Source organism: Struthio camelus, chromosome 3, assembly GCF_040807025.1.
Source record: "Struthio camelus isolate bStrCam1 chromosome 3, bStrCam1.hap1, whole genome shotgun sequence".
Taxonomy (NCBI): Eukaryota; Metazoa; Chordata; class Aves; order Struthioniformes; family Struthionidae; genus Struthio; species Struthio camelus.
This window is the reverse complement of record NC_090944.1, coordinates 63,258,409-63,273,542: the sequence shown is the minus strand read 5'-3', so window position 1 is coordinate 63,273,542 and position 15,134 is coordinate 63,258,409. Positions and strand designations below refer to the sequence as shown.

The following is a 15,134-nucleotide window of genomic DNA, read 5'->3' as shown; positions in this document are numbered from 1 at the left end:
TCATTTCTTGCATCTAAAAAGAGAGAACTAATTTTTTACTGAACTTCACTATCCCACAGTATTTGCTTGTTCCAGGGAAAAAATGCTACAGGAATAGAATGATGCATGTTCTATTCCCAGGCTTATAGGAGCATAGTCCAGTGATTACAGCATTGCTATCAGAGCATTGCTATTGTTAAATATAGAAACTGTTCCTTACTTTTGGAGGACATTGAGATATAAAGATTTGATCTATCTTGTAAAAGTGGAATTATAGCTTCTGCAGTGTCAGTAGCAGTCATTCCGTATATAGGTAAGGGTAAAGCCTAGGTTAAGATGTGTAGGCTTCTTTATAAGTTTGTGGAAGAATCTGATCCCATAGTTAGGGCTTTAACTTTGATTATGTTGCAAATTGTAGCGCGTGTGGTTAAGGTATAGCTACAATAATGAGGCAAGCTGTTGAGTAGAGTCCACTACTGTTCTTATTTATAACTCAGAAGTGTGTGCATAGCTATCTTCATGCTGAACCTTGTTGTCCTGCTTCTTAATGGGGTATGAGACAAAGCCTGTACGGAGCTGTAGACCGTGCCAATGCTCACTGCTCTGGAGGCTAAAAGCAGAAAAAATGACTGTAGAGAGCCATTTTCCAACAACACCTAACAATGACGCCTGTACACATCTTTTCTTACTAGTTTCTTTCTTCTCAGCCCTCATAATATGTATGTTTGTATGCACAGAGTTTAAACCATTGCTTGCCCAGGCCACTCCAGTTCCCTCTGTGCAGTTGTGCAGAGCAACAAGGTAATCACCAGAGCTGCAGCTCGAGGAGGAGGATGTCCTGGGTGAGCACGAAAACAGTCGTGACCTGTGGACAAAGACCTGTGGTGGAAACCACTGTCTGTGGCACAATTGTAAACATAGGGGGCCAAGAAAGAGGGTGGCTGTGCTCTGAGGATGCCAAGAGGAGCTAGCAAAAGAGCAGGGTGCCAACCTGCAGGAAGAGGCAGTGAACCTTTTGGTTCAGAATTAGCTGGTCAGGCTAGAAGCACCACTGGACACTCACTGTAACTTTCCAAGCACAATTTGAGACTAGGTTAAAAGAGAGGCATACAAATGCAAAGCAGATTTGCAGTTTGCTAACACCATCTGCTAGTTTCATTATTACCTCAAAAGAGTCTGCAGCATAACAGGGAAGGAGTTTCCTGCATGACAAGGAAACCCAGCTTAAGACAGTAATTTCCTTCATACCAATAATTTTATCTTTCTTTGATAACAGGCTCCTCTCATGCCATTTCACCTGATGTTTCTGATCTGAGATGGGTTCCACGTGGGGTGACAATGTGAGAACACACTGAGCTCGGTGCAGCCACGGCTCCCTGGCCAGCAGCGCTAGAACCGATGTGACATGCGCTGCACCCCCAGCAAGGGAGTGCAGTGTAGGCATCCCTTTGAGATTCCCAGGTAGGGCAAATTTTCAACAGCTGTTTTAGTAGCTAATTAGCCCTATCCATTCTTTGCTATGTGGTTCAGTCACTAGATGATGAAAAATCTTATTTGCATATTTTCCACTTGCGGCCTTTTTTTCTATCAGTCTAAGTTTTCTGAAAGTGTAATACAATGCCAGAATTTCCCAGAATGATAGTATGTTCGAACCAGTGCTATTTAAAGAACTTCAATTTTGTACTATTAAGACCCAAACCAGAAGCCTCTTAATTTTTTTATTTTTTAACTGTGTTAAGTATGTAGTTTTCACCTTGCTTTTCCTTAAGTCATCTTTCCCAGGAGGAATTCTGAGTAGTTCAGGTTCAATCGAAGAAGAAATAAAAGCATATCACCCTGATGGAAATGACTTTTGCGTTTTATTTACACTGAATATAAGCAGGAGTTATACTACATTTCTTTGTTCTTTATCTAAAAAAAAGAAAAAAAGAAAAAGGCAAATAAAAGGACTAGGAAAGTTAATATTCCTCTCATTCTCTTGATAGCATTTATACTAGGTTGTTACAGTGTATTCTGAGGTCTTGAACTCAGAAAACGCCCATGATGGTCAAGGGGCCACCTGTGAGTCCTTCCTTGCTTTGCAAACTTTTGACTTTAATTTCCTTTACATATTTATAACCCTTCTGCAATTATACACAGGTAACTGATAGTCATGCTAAATACTAACAGCAAATAGGTTTGAACAGTAAGTTGGTGCTTGATTTTTACAGGAGGAGGAATAGACAGGAAATTGCTTTTGTTAGGTATTCTAAAATCACATAAAACAAACCAGCTCCCAAATGGGTGCATTTCTCTTAGTTATCTACACACTGAGGCATTCCCAAATTCCAGTGGGATATCTTTCACTTCTCACAGAGGCTTATCCTGCCACGTATTAAAAAAAAAGTGCATAAAATACAATTTATTTCCTTTGCTAGTCTTCCTCACCCTCTGTAATAACTGCTGCACTTTCTTGCTTACTGAACGAAGTCTGCAAATACTGTTGATGATTATGTCACTGGGAAGGAATGAAGTCTCTGCTTGTCTCTACAGATGAATGCTACAGTATTTTGTATTTACTGTGCATTTCACAGAGTCATAAGTCTGCCCCTATGATTGCCTGCAGCCTGCAGGTTGCCATTACTATTTTGTTGTTGACATATTCACTTCTTTTGCCGTGGAAAGTGTAGGCTAGCTGCATTTAAACTAGAGGACATGATAATTCTTCCAGCTCAGAAATTAGAGGTAAAAATCTTGTCCTGACCACAAATTGAGGGTAGGCCTGAATCCAGACCAGTTCAGCCTAGCAATAAGCCACAGAATAACTTACCTCTCAGACCATCAGCAGCACAACATTTACAGCTCACTGGACGACAAAAACTCACCTGCTGTGGATCAACAGCAGACCACAGTAGGCCATTTCCATGCAGTTATTAGCTCCTTTCTGGATTAGGATGACCTTATTCACTTGCATGTCCTAGCAAATCCTGAAAATATCTCTTTTCTGTAGTTTTGGAGTCCCTGCTGGTTATCCCACCCCTGCAAGATGATGATAAGATGGGACATATGTAGTTTTGCAACAGAGCAGTTTGGAAGCAGGCTTGATCTCACACACCCACATTCTCAGGATTATACTTACATGTAGTTTGCAGTGTGGATGCACCCTGGAGGTAGGGGAAGATTCTCTGTCTCAGTATCAGTGCAGGTGTACAGGGAAAGAGACATTAGAGAGCTAACAAGCCTGGGAATTCCTTGAATGTTTCGAGGGTTTTTTTTTTTTTTTTGGAGTTTATCACACATGAATGATTTTATTTTCTTATAAACTTTTTTTTTACTTTTCCATTTTTGTAGCAGAGCATCTTTCCCCAAGAAATACGTTAGCTGACTTTAAATTTCTGAATATATTTTTGAACAATTTCCTTTGTCTACAAATCCTCTTAGACACAGACAGATTTTTTAAATTAAGTATTAATTTTGTAATTCATGTATAACTTTTCATAATCATGTAAATGTACATTCTAATTAACAGTGTAGAAATCATATTATTCTGTTAATCTGTGACATACCATTAAATCTGATATTTTAAGCATGATGAAGTATAATTAGATGAAATGTAATTAGATCAAAAAACTATCCTGAACATTTGGTATAAATGCAAAAAATATATGGGTGCTTACATATGCACCATTATGATAAATTTATTACAAAAGAACATAAGCTGGTGTATTTTAGATTGGTTTAGCGGTCTTCTTCAGAACATAGCAGGAGTAATTTAAAAGGAGTTCTCCATCAGTTTTATCAGCATTATGCATAATGAAACTGTCAAATTGAATCATTGGTATACTAATTTTGGCTCTCTTAATAATCCTTTTTGTATCATGTAATCTATTCACTTTTTTTTTTTTAACAATGATGAGAAATGTATATAATTATTGGTTACACTAACAACTTCTCTGTATAAAAGAAGAGATTTCAAAAATAGCCACTGCTTTCAGTAGTGCAATTTGAGAAACCTTATTTAGTCATCTCCAAAAGCAGAAGAAACCAGGGATTGTGATGTCAAACCAGTTACTTGTCTTTTTAACCAAGCTGTAAGCACTTACGAATCCACATAACAAATGGCAAATACTTTAAAATATTAGAAAGGCTACACAATCAAGCAATAAAATGTTAGGAAATGTCAAAATTGGGGCCCTCTTATGTGGATATATCATGATTCAGACTTTACTTACACGAGCAGATAATACTTTTTCTGAAGGAATCTTGCCTCATTTGGCACAACGATTAGAGTAGACTCTCTAATGAGCAATATTTCAGTATTTTTTTTTATTGTTTACTGAGTGAATCTATGCTTCATTCACTTTGTGCTGTCAAAACCTTACTCTGAAGATAGAAATTCTGATTTTTGTCTTTGTCTTCTTCCGATGTTCATCTTTAAAATATGCATACAATTCACTAACATAATTAATTAATTTTCATGAACTCTGAAGAGGAAACAGGACATCATTTTCGCCAGCTGCAAAGTTCAGAATCAAAACTCAGAATCTGAATATAAGAATAGGAACTCATTTTTGTTGTTCAGTTTCAAATTCTGCAATATAGATACGAAGAGCTCAAAGGAAAAAAGGAAGGAGAAGGTGGCGAAGATAGCTGGATCCCTTTATGTAAGAAAAAATAAAACTCCTTCCAGGAATATATGTAAAGATGAACCGTGATGTATTTGAAGATTCTCGTGACCTTATTGACCCCTGGGAGGACAGGATCAATCTGAATCCTTAAGCACAGATGTGCCTGGTGATGTTAAGTGCCACTCTCAACTCAGAAGGAGAAGGGGTGTTGCACACACTTTCCTTTGTATTGAACAGCACAGCTGGCCCGTGCAGATCAGAGCATCTGCTGCTCCCTCTGAAATGGTGCTGCAACCCCTTTACCATGGGCTCTGCGACCTACCACTTGGATAGTATAACTGTGAGTGCAAGACAGAAAATATGTGATGTATTCCAGAACAGTAAATTTACCATTTTAGAACCAACTAGATCATTGTATAAGTAGAGCTGGGATTAAAAATATAATCATACAGATGTGTTTCATTTTGTATTTTAGGAGACAACAAAGGATGAGTATGCCCTCACTGTAGGGGTTCTCTCTCTCCCTCGATCTCTTATCTTATAAAATAAATATTCAGTAATCCTACTGCAAGAGATGTTGATGTTCAACATTTTTTTATTCAAAGTTGTTGGATCTTTTTCTGTGATGTGAGTAGGAAGAGGAATTGGTGGAAGGATCCGAGGGTCATTAGCCAAAGAACTGATGAATACACTTAGCTTATGGTCTGCTGATGTGATTTTGAGAGAAGGTATTTCTCATATATTCTCAGGACTGTAAAATGCCAGTCATGCCATGTTCTGGACATACTATGTATCTGTGAATTACATAGTCAGGCAAATGAGGATAACTAGGGACAACCAGATAGAATTGAGATGAAGGGAAAAGTAGAGGCTAAGGCCTTGGCTTCTTCCATCACCTGTGAAATTTTAGCAGGCTTGGGCTGGAGAGCTTTCAGTTAGCCTTTATAGATGACTCTTTTCCTTACTCCTGCCATGTTGCCATGCTTGAGCTTCGGTATCCCTCCTGGGTGTACTGGAGCCAGAAGGATCAAATATCATAAAGAGATCTGAAAAATGTTCCTGGAGACTAGGGCTGCCAGCCCACTGGTGACTGAATTTTGAGAATTAGAGACACATTCATTTTGTCTGAGTCAGTCTCCAAATGCTAGTGTTAAATCAGAGTTGCATAATCCTAGGGAATCTTAAAGCTTCACCTGCTTTAGCACAGATAATTAAACGGTTTCATCCTTATCTGCTGCCTCCCCTTCACAGAGCGCTCTCTAAGGAGACAAAGATTTGAGGAGAGAATCTCACTGAGAGAAAGGGTTTGAAGACAGAGTCTTGTTATAAGAAAAAGGGCTAAGGTAAGGAAGGTAGGAGGCCATTATGTGGCAGTTCAGCACAGCTCACCAAGAGCTAATTGCCTCTCTCCTTGGAGAATGAAAGCAAGCAGGAAATAAAATCACTCAAGAGATGTAGCATGGCACTTGTAGTGTTTTTTGTGTCCCCAAGGTAGGCAGGAGTAAACCTCTGAGGGCTGAAGGAAAAGCAGGGCCTCAGTGCTACCTCATGCTGCAGCCTACCTTAGTTCCGGCTTGCAGTAAGGCTGGATTATCTGCAGCCTGGAGGGTTAGTGGGGAGAAGGAGAGACCCAGGCCCCTACTTATGGTCTGCCCAAACTCTACTGACACTTTCCGGCAAGTTTGAATAGTGTCATGATCCTTAAAGATTCTATGGCTTTTTCTTAATATCAAGATTTGAGAAACTGAAATGCTTTACCCATCACAATTACCTGTTCCTTGTAGCTGCTGACTGAAAGTCCCCAAAACAATATTCAGACTCAGAAAAGCTAAAAAAAAGTGTTTACTACAATATGTCGTCCTTTGGAAGCATTGTTCATTTAGTGCAAGCGTCATGCATTTTTATCTTACACTGTCAGGATAGGAGAAGAGAGAGCAATATCTTCCTCCAACACAGACATAAGGATCTTATGTTACCATCTCCTGCTACTGTTACCAAGGCGGCTCAGTATCTTGAAAACTCCAGACTCCTAGGAGGCATAATTAATGCAAAGAGTCCAGTCCAGATTTATGAAGGCTGTGCAGAGCCTGACTGCAGAATGCCATGCATAGGAAAGCTTGAATATTCAGCAATGTGATGACTACATTGTGGGGGGGGCCTCTCATTCAGGTCACAGAACCTATATGACTGACATGAGAAATGATATATAAGAACAGGACTCTGCCACTGGAATCCCACTCTGCCAGAGTCCCTGATGGGTCTGAAGCCACCTGTACAATTTAGGGATGCCTGTCACAAGGTATAAGATTCAAAAGGACCAATTCCAGCTCTCTGATACACCTCACTCCTCTCTCTTCTGTTAGGAGAGAATATAATTATCTGGGTCATATGTTGCCATCATATATAAGAAATGAGCTGTAACTGCTCCCTGTTATATATACAGTGTTTAACAACGAGTGATTGCTTTTCTGATGTTTTAAGTTTTGGGGTATTTTTTCTTTTTCTTTTTTTCTTTTTTCTTTCTAAATACTCCAGTCATAAAATAAAGGTTGTAGTGAGTGAGTGACAGTGCTAGAGATCAGGAATAGGAAAGGACAGACAGTAATATTTCTGAGGTGACATAAGTATTAGTTTATATCACTGTAACACCAATTCATTTCTAATAGTCTTTTTTAAAGTTTAGACTAACAGATATATTTGTAAGTAAACCTTTGAAAGAGAATGCCACTCTCTAGACCTTTATGGGCTATCTTCATTCTTGTACCATTTATAAGAAGTGCCCTCATTTCTAAAGTCTCTGTATAACTGTTCGTTAAGAAAAATGGAATGTATTCATTGACAATGAATCTTAAACTGGAGAAATGCCAGATTTTCATACCCTAAGTCCCTATATGAAACTACTGTATTATGACAAAAAAACCCACAATAATGTCTTATGAAGATGTAGAAAAAAATGTGATTATGGTTTTGAAAGTTTCATAAAATTAATCCATACTCTTTTTTGAATCATGCCAACTCTTTAAGAAGTTTGCAAGTTGCTTTAATGATAGCTGTGATCTTTGTATTACATTATGTATTCAGCAACAGTTCTGGAATCTTGCATATTAGTCTGCGTAACTTAAAGCTGAAAGAGACATTTATGCAGTCAACAAATGCATTATGAAAGTACTTAATCTGAAGCAAACACAACTGTATATGGTCTTATTATCTACTCCTTTGGATTTAGCTATGACAGAGTATCTTAGAGAACATCCTAAGACATTAGGCAAAATTGAGTATGTTCCCTCAATTCATTCTAATTTTAAGCAGGTATATCTTGCTTTTTTAAAGAAAACTTTATTCCGGGGAATACAGAAACCAGCTTTAGATGGTACACCATACTACCACTTATTTTAGGCAAATAGCTGCATACTGAATGGCTTTTTTTTTCCCTCTGAGTTTGCTTAATGATGTTATTCATAGAGCGATAATTTGTCACAGTGTGAGGCTGTCTGCTCCAGAGGAACTCAGCAGGAGCTGGGAGCTGCTGCCTCTCTCAGGTCACTCCACTGGGAGGCAACAGCTTGTATGCCTATAGGAACTCTCTAAAACCCCCACCATCCAAGGAAATATCACCCATCAGTTCCCTCTTTTTCTTTAGTTTAAGTAATGGGTAACATGTCAAAAAACCCGAAAGAAATAGGCAATAAACTTCTAAACCGTGATGTCTCCACACAAATATGGATTTTAAAAGTAGAAAGAGTATTTTCTGCTCTTCGCGCATGATAAATTAATTATTTGGCACATTAATCTATAGTCATCAACAGATTATCAAAATATTAAAGGAGACAATATTTTTTCGAAGTGCCAGTCTAAAGTCAAAAGTGATTGCTTTTATTATTGTACAAAGGAAGTCTGCAGCTTTTCAATAAAACGTAACAAAAAAAAAAAAAGAGGTAAAAAAAAGAGGTTGTCTTTCCTGCTGTCTGCTTCACATATCTAGAGGCAGTGACTGTGCCTACATAACTACTACTTGGTGCTGTCAGACACCAATATTATTCAAAGGTCAGGCAAACACCTATTTTTGGCACATCTGGTTTTTTTTTTGACTTAATCTCTCAAATTGTTGATTGTTAAACTCCCCGAGTTTTTTGTTAGTGGCCATTTTTAAAAACAAATGGAAGATATAGACTTGTTTTTATTGTGTTTAATGACCCAGATGTAGAAGCTTATCAGTAGCTTAATGAATGATTCTTCCACCATTATACAAAGATGCTAATTTAGGGAGAGACGGCTTAGCCATTCATTCCTAGAGGGAGAAACTAGGGAATGAGGTCATGGGCAGTTTTTTAAAGCAAGGAATCAGGAGTTACCCTAGACTTATGGCTTCACTTGCAGTAGCATTACTCCATTAAGACGAATGGGAGATGTACGGGTCCAGTGACTTTGAAAGTGAGGTTATATGAACTCTGCAGGGTACCTTGCTTTCTGTCATGCCCTCATCCCCAGTGCCATGCAGAAGCTATGTGTGCTAAAGAGATTATAGTTTTCTTTCTCCTAATGCTTTGTGTCATCTGTCCTTTACTGTCTTGAAATCCAGAATGCTCCCATTGTCTCAGGCTGTCAATTTTTCACATACGCCTCACAGTGTTTAATATGCAGCTAAGTTTAGCCAGAAATATATACTTTTTTTTTAATTATAGCTTGTGCTGTTCAGCACTGAAGTTCTCAATGATTTTATTTGATGCAGTGCAACTTTTTGTACAGTTTCAGAAAGCTGTGCTTTTCCTCCGCTCTGTGAGAAAGAAGTGGTAAATTCACTTTTTTTTTAGCTCTGAATTGTTGGAAGAGACTGAGTTGTTTTGTTTTTCTTTATAGGTTTATCTGAGGGCAGTTTCTGTAAGAATTAATAATTTAGACTTACTGCTTAAAACTAACTGTTAATTTCTGTATATCAAAAGAATTACCCAAAACATGGCAAGTTAACCACGAATCTCTTGGCTCATTACAAATCATGGACATATATAGCTATGTATGTGTTACGTGTGGAAAATGAGATTCTTACAGAGACAAATATTTAAGTATGGTTTTACAAACTCAAATTCAACAGTTATAGTCCAGCACAGAAGCCTTAAAATTAAAGAAAACTTTGCATGCATGTATCCCATTATGCCAGTATATTTTAGCAGAATAATTAAAATCTGGCTTTATCTTAATTCTGAGAGTTCTGTAGGCCAACATAGGTAATACTGAGTGAGCCATCTATTTTTTCGTCACTAGCAGAATTACTTAAGTTCCAGTCAATTACACCTTATGCCATTCCATTGCAGGCCTAATTTAAAGACAGTGGGGTGGCCCAGCATTGACTGGGGGTTTAATTTTGCCTTCAGAGTCTTTACTACTGGTGATGATGTGTGAAAAGGAAAGAGCACAGCTTGGCTTTCAGAGCCTGGGTGAGTTTGTTTGGCTGATACTTAGAAAAAATGACAAACAAAGCTCTTGTAAAATGTTCGTATCTGATGTGGAAGTCACTAGAGCATAATAAACACGGATTTCTACTAAGGAATTCCTCTGTTTTTAGGATATATCCCTAGTTTAACTTGTAGGTGCTGCAAAGTTTGTGCTTGCAATTAGTTATAAAATACTTATTTACACAACATAAGCTAAACAAGTGCAAAGAGCTACATAATACTAAACAAAGCAACATGCACCAAGTGTTATCCTGTTCCTCACTGAAGTCAGTGGTAAGATCTCCATTGAGAATTAGTCCACGATGAGTAACTTGTGATAGTAAAAGTGAGGCTTTTTTCCAGCAAAAGCTGAATACATTTTCCTAATAAATTTAGCAATCTTTAAACTAAATCAGCTAAAGTTCTATTCTGTATAGGTTGGCCCAGCATATTTTATATGCACTTAGACAACACCATGAACTACTTAGAGGACACTGCAGTTAAGGTTGGCAACAGTTAGGTGTGTTTTTATTAGACCTTCATAGATCCTCCTAAAAAAAGAAAAAACTGCTAACTATCCTGAGGATAAAATGTCCAGCTGCTTACACTGTCACCAGTCTTCCGAAGAAACATGTTGTTCAACTGCATTGATGTTCGTTAATGATTTGCACGTATGCTAAAATTAAATTAGCCTCCTGATATCCCTTTAAAGACTTACAGTAAGTGTATCCTACAGAAGCTTTGGGGCAAGACAGAAGTGTGTACTTGTCAAATTCTACTGGTCTGTAAAGCACTTCTACCACTAACTTTTCCATGTCCCATTCCTACCCTCTAAGAGTCCTGTATACTGACATCCTTTTTCCCTTTTATTTCAGGGACCACTCACCATTTTTGTTTCTTTGCTTTGTTTTCGCTAGAGGCATTTATCACACTTTGCTTCTCCTTTCTTCTCTTACCAGGCCTCTGCTTTTCAGTTCACTGTATGATGTGCTTCCTTATACCACTCACACTGTAACTTCTGTCCCCCTTTTTATTCCCAGTTTCCCTCCACCCAGTGTGTCTCTGTTCTCCTGCTTCCCTTGTATGAAGAGTCATCATTTTCCCTCTCATGGACCTGGAGCTTTGGTTTCCCACTGTTGGCTGGCCATGCTGGGTCCTCTGTTCTTTCTCAGTTCCATGGAAGAAGCAATTTCTACCCCTACCCTAGTTTTCTGCTCTCTGCTGTGACTCACTGGCAGCCTCTTGCCTCTGGCTCCTCTTTTTCATAATTTTTCCCTAATCTCTGAAGAATATTTCATTCAGAACATCAGCCTAAATAAATCTATTGGGAAGATGGGTAGAAGCAAGGTGGGAGCATTATTTTGCCGCTAGTCATTAATTTATGTCAAGAGTCCTATTCTTTTAGCTGCAGATAATTGTAAAGGTATTTGTTACTTCTTAGGCAAAGATTTAATGTATGATATTTTTTCCCTCTTCATGTTTTCCAACTTTTTTCTGAAAAATCAATACATTTTTGCACATGGACTATTTGCTGAAATTTAGAACACTGATCACACTCGGTATGCAAAAGCGTTGAGAAATCTGTAAGGCTGAACCAAAGGCCTTATAAGCATGGTTGGTCAGTGAGCAAAGCTAATCTTGCTATCCAACTTCCTTCATTCATGGGTGAGCAGTATGTTACAGGTACTTTGAGTGAAAAAGGATGTTGTCCTCCTCAATTCTTACAGATAATTATGATTATTCACTGAGGCTTTCTTCTCACAGATTGATTAATGAAGTTTGCTCAGATTACCTTCTCAGTCTGCATGAGGAAATCTGTCTTTCTGTTCAGTGTTGCCTTTTATCCTGTGATGGTTATAGATAGTAGGGTTGAGATTCATCTCACCTAAATTTAAACATCTCAGTTAGATGCCCTTTATAGTCAAAGGGAAAGAAGAGACATTTTTAGGGTATGATTCATTTGACCTGTTTCAGATGTCTACTTTAGAAAGAGACAAAACATGCCGTAGAAGTACCTATTTCTCTTCACTAACTATAAAGAAAGCCTAGTGGGACTAGATCAAGTGTAAACCCCTTATTGTAGTGTCTACTTTTAAGCAAATCAGGAATCTAATTTTAGTGGCTGGAATTAATTAATATGGCATCCACTTCTATTCAGAGTTGGCATACAAGTCATTTTGATCAGGTATATCTTAACTTGAGAATGTGTGTTCATCTTTTCTCATGCAAGGTAGAACATTCTTATTTGTATCTTTTCCCACGAATGAACTCTACCTTCAGAGATAGCACACTGTTACAAAGGAGGTGGGCAAAAGGGAGAAAAAGAATAACAGGAAGAAGCAGAAGAACAGTCGCAGGAATTGCTTGAAATCCAAAGTATAATTTATAGTGATATTTTGCAAACAAAATGTAGTACAACAAGGATAAAAACATTTCCAGTGACTCTTACTAAAACAAGCAGATCTTAACGTGGGAAAAAGAATAGTCTCTAACTTTTTTTACTTAGACCAGGTTTGCCCTTAAAACAATTTGCTAACATAGCTGGATCAGGGAGGGGTGAGATTTTTTTCATCATCCTGACTGACATAAGTATGATAACAGCTCCCTGGTTCTATAAATGCTTTTAAAACAGAAAAAAAAAAAACAAAAAAACAAAATTGCAGCTTATTCTGTTCCAGGAAAGGAACTCCATTGCTATTGCTGTATCTCCATTATTAGCATTTGCAATGGCAAATAGTAGTAGTAGCACTGTACGGCTATTCAGCAAACCCTTGTAAATCTAGAGGTGTTCCTGCCCTTCAGAAAAATCAGCCCTTATATTCTTGCTTTTTGGTAATTTTATGAATCACTTCCAATGAGCAACCATTTTCCTTAAGTGATCCCTTAAGAATATCCCCATGTGGTCTTCAGAAAAGTTCATTTGACCTTTTGTTGAAGACCTTCTTTGCTATACAGCCGATTTATACTGGTCTCTTGAGTGGTCACTTATCACATACGTATATTCATTCAATAAAGATGTGCTGTCTAGCTGAATATGTGCCAAATTTTTATGACTTCCCCTCTTCATTTCTGCCTAATGGTATGAAACTACCTAATAATTTCTGGCATATTGTGTTTTGTCACTATGTATAACCTGAATGTATCAAGACATATGTTATACAGAGCCTTTACCTCTTCCTTTTCAGTGGGTGGGAGAAAGCCAATTACTTATCAGGAAACTGCCATGTTTCATTCTTGAGGGTATTTAGTTCCATAATACAGTAGTATGGTATTTTATGGTATCTAGGCAATATCTCGCTCTGTGACCTTCTGCAACGTTCACAGAAGTTCTTCATAGCATTAAGAGAGGAAGGTGCATGCTACTCTGTGAGCTGGGCAGGAGATGGGTCACGAGCAGCACGCTTCACATGCCAGTCTATCAGCTCTTACTCATGTCAGAGTACAAGTGAGGTTGCTAAGCCTTATGGTCTTATCAGCTTAGGGAAAGTACACCAGTGTAAGCAAGAAAGGGGTTTTAAAATGTTGTAAATCTGCTGCTGTAAATCCACTTTGTATATTCTCTCATTTTGATAGTTTAAAGTTCTTTTTGACTTTTTTTTTGGCTTAAAGAGAAAACACAAAAAAGAGGACAAACTTGAAATTTAAACCATTAAGGTTACCACCTCCAGTATGAGAGCATTCATATGAGGAGTTATACTGGTGACCTATAATGTTTTAAGTAAAAACATCTGTATTCAGACAAGCCCTTAGAGAGGAACATTTCATATAGCACCAAGCCGCCTCTGCTGTTCCAACCGTGGCAAAGCTGTGCTGTTGTGCTCAAGGGGGAATCCTGATTTTTACCCTGTGCCAAAATAAGGCCTTATTGTAGATGTGGATGTAACAGGATTTTCTGTAAAATTGTTGAGACAACTGTGAAGTTGTCTCAATGACTGGCTTTACTCTCTCTGTACAAAAAAATAGTGCTGTTGGTAGAACTACCTCCCCACCTTTAATTTACTTATAAGCTGCCTACAACAAAAGAGGTAAGCACAGTAAGGCTGTGGTTACACGACCTTCTCTGCCAGGAGCAAAACTTGTTTAAACCAACACTGCTCTCAGCCTGCTCACAGCTGTTCGGACTCACTCTTCCATCAGATTATACTGTCTCCTCAGTTACTCTAGCATGATCATTTGACTGCTTTCTACATTAAATCTATAAAAATGATCTAGACTAAAGTTAGAGCAGTGGATGTGGTTCTGTGGAGTAGAAACATGGCACAGTTCCAGCTGAGCTGAGAGTTCTCTAGGATCCACGCATTTCAGTATGAAATTACTAATCTTTTTGTGGACCATAGCTAAAGGTGAAGTGCAAACTCAGTGTGATGAGAGTGTAGCCTAGTAAAAAAAAAAAAACATGATCCTGCTTGCTGAAATCTCATTTAGTTACATCTAATAGGTTGTAGGTTTTTTTGTTTGTTTGTTTTTAACGAGAGGTGTGCAGAAAATCTCATGTTCTTCCAAGCTCTTAATGATGTTTGCTCTTCTTATTTCAAAATCCCCCTGGGGGAACTCTAATAAATAACCAACATAACATCACATATATTATCCTATAGATTCCTCACATCTTACAGCCCCTGTTCTTTCATCTTATGTTTTCTGAGTTAACTTTTTAATATCCAGCAGCATATGCCAAGAAACACATTTGTAATGCTATTATTGTGTTAGATTATTGCTAATTGTCAAGTGTTGTGTCATTTAGGTCAAACAGTGTGATGCACACTATCACTATTACAAGCCAGGATCGAAAACAGAGGAATTTCCTGTACAAGTTCCTGTACACGTTGAAGATTTCTGTAGGCAGTGAAAATGGCAGGAACTAGAGATATGCCATGCCACTTATGCTGATTCAACTGGAAGGGTTAATTACCTCTAATTTTGTTACACTGTAGAACAGCAATACAAACAGGTATCTGCTGTGTTGCTGTTGGCTAGAAGAGCTGAGGAACTGACCAAAACAAGATAAGTTATTGCAAACAGTATTCTGTCTGGCACCTGGGGTTCTTTAGTTAGCCAGGAGACCAAAGTCCAATGAGAACAAATCGCAAGAGGAGACAGCTTTCTCGTTTTATTTCCTTCT

The 15,134-nt window shown here is 38.1% G+C and overlaps 1 protein-coding gene across 8 annotated transcripts in view; it reads left to right on the top strand.

The window, feature by feature from the left end:
- HS3ST5 (heparan sulfate-glucosamine 3-sulfotransferase 5) overlaps nucleotides 1-15,134 on the top strand; it is a 203,998-nt gene that overhangs the window by 18,192 nt on the left and 170,672 nt on the right. Inside the window, exon 1 of one of the 8 annotated variants that reach the window (XM_009681700.2) lies at nucleotides 1,256-1,440. The exons of the other annotated variants lie outside the window; for them this stretch is intronic. The gene's annotated coding sequence lies outside the window, so the exon portion shown is untranslated. Of the gene's footprint in view, nucleotides 1-1,255; nucleotides 1,441-15,134 lie in introns of those variants that run through there. 8 annotated transcript variants of the gene reach the window in all.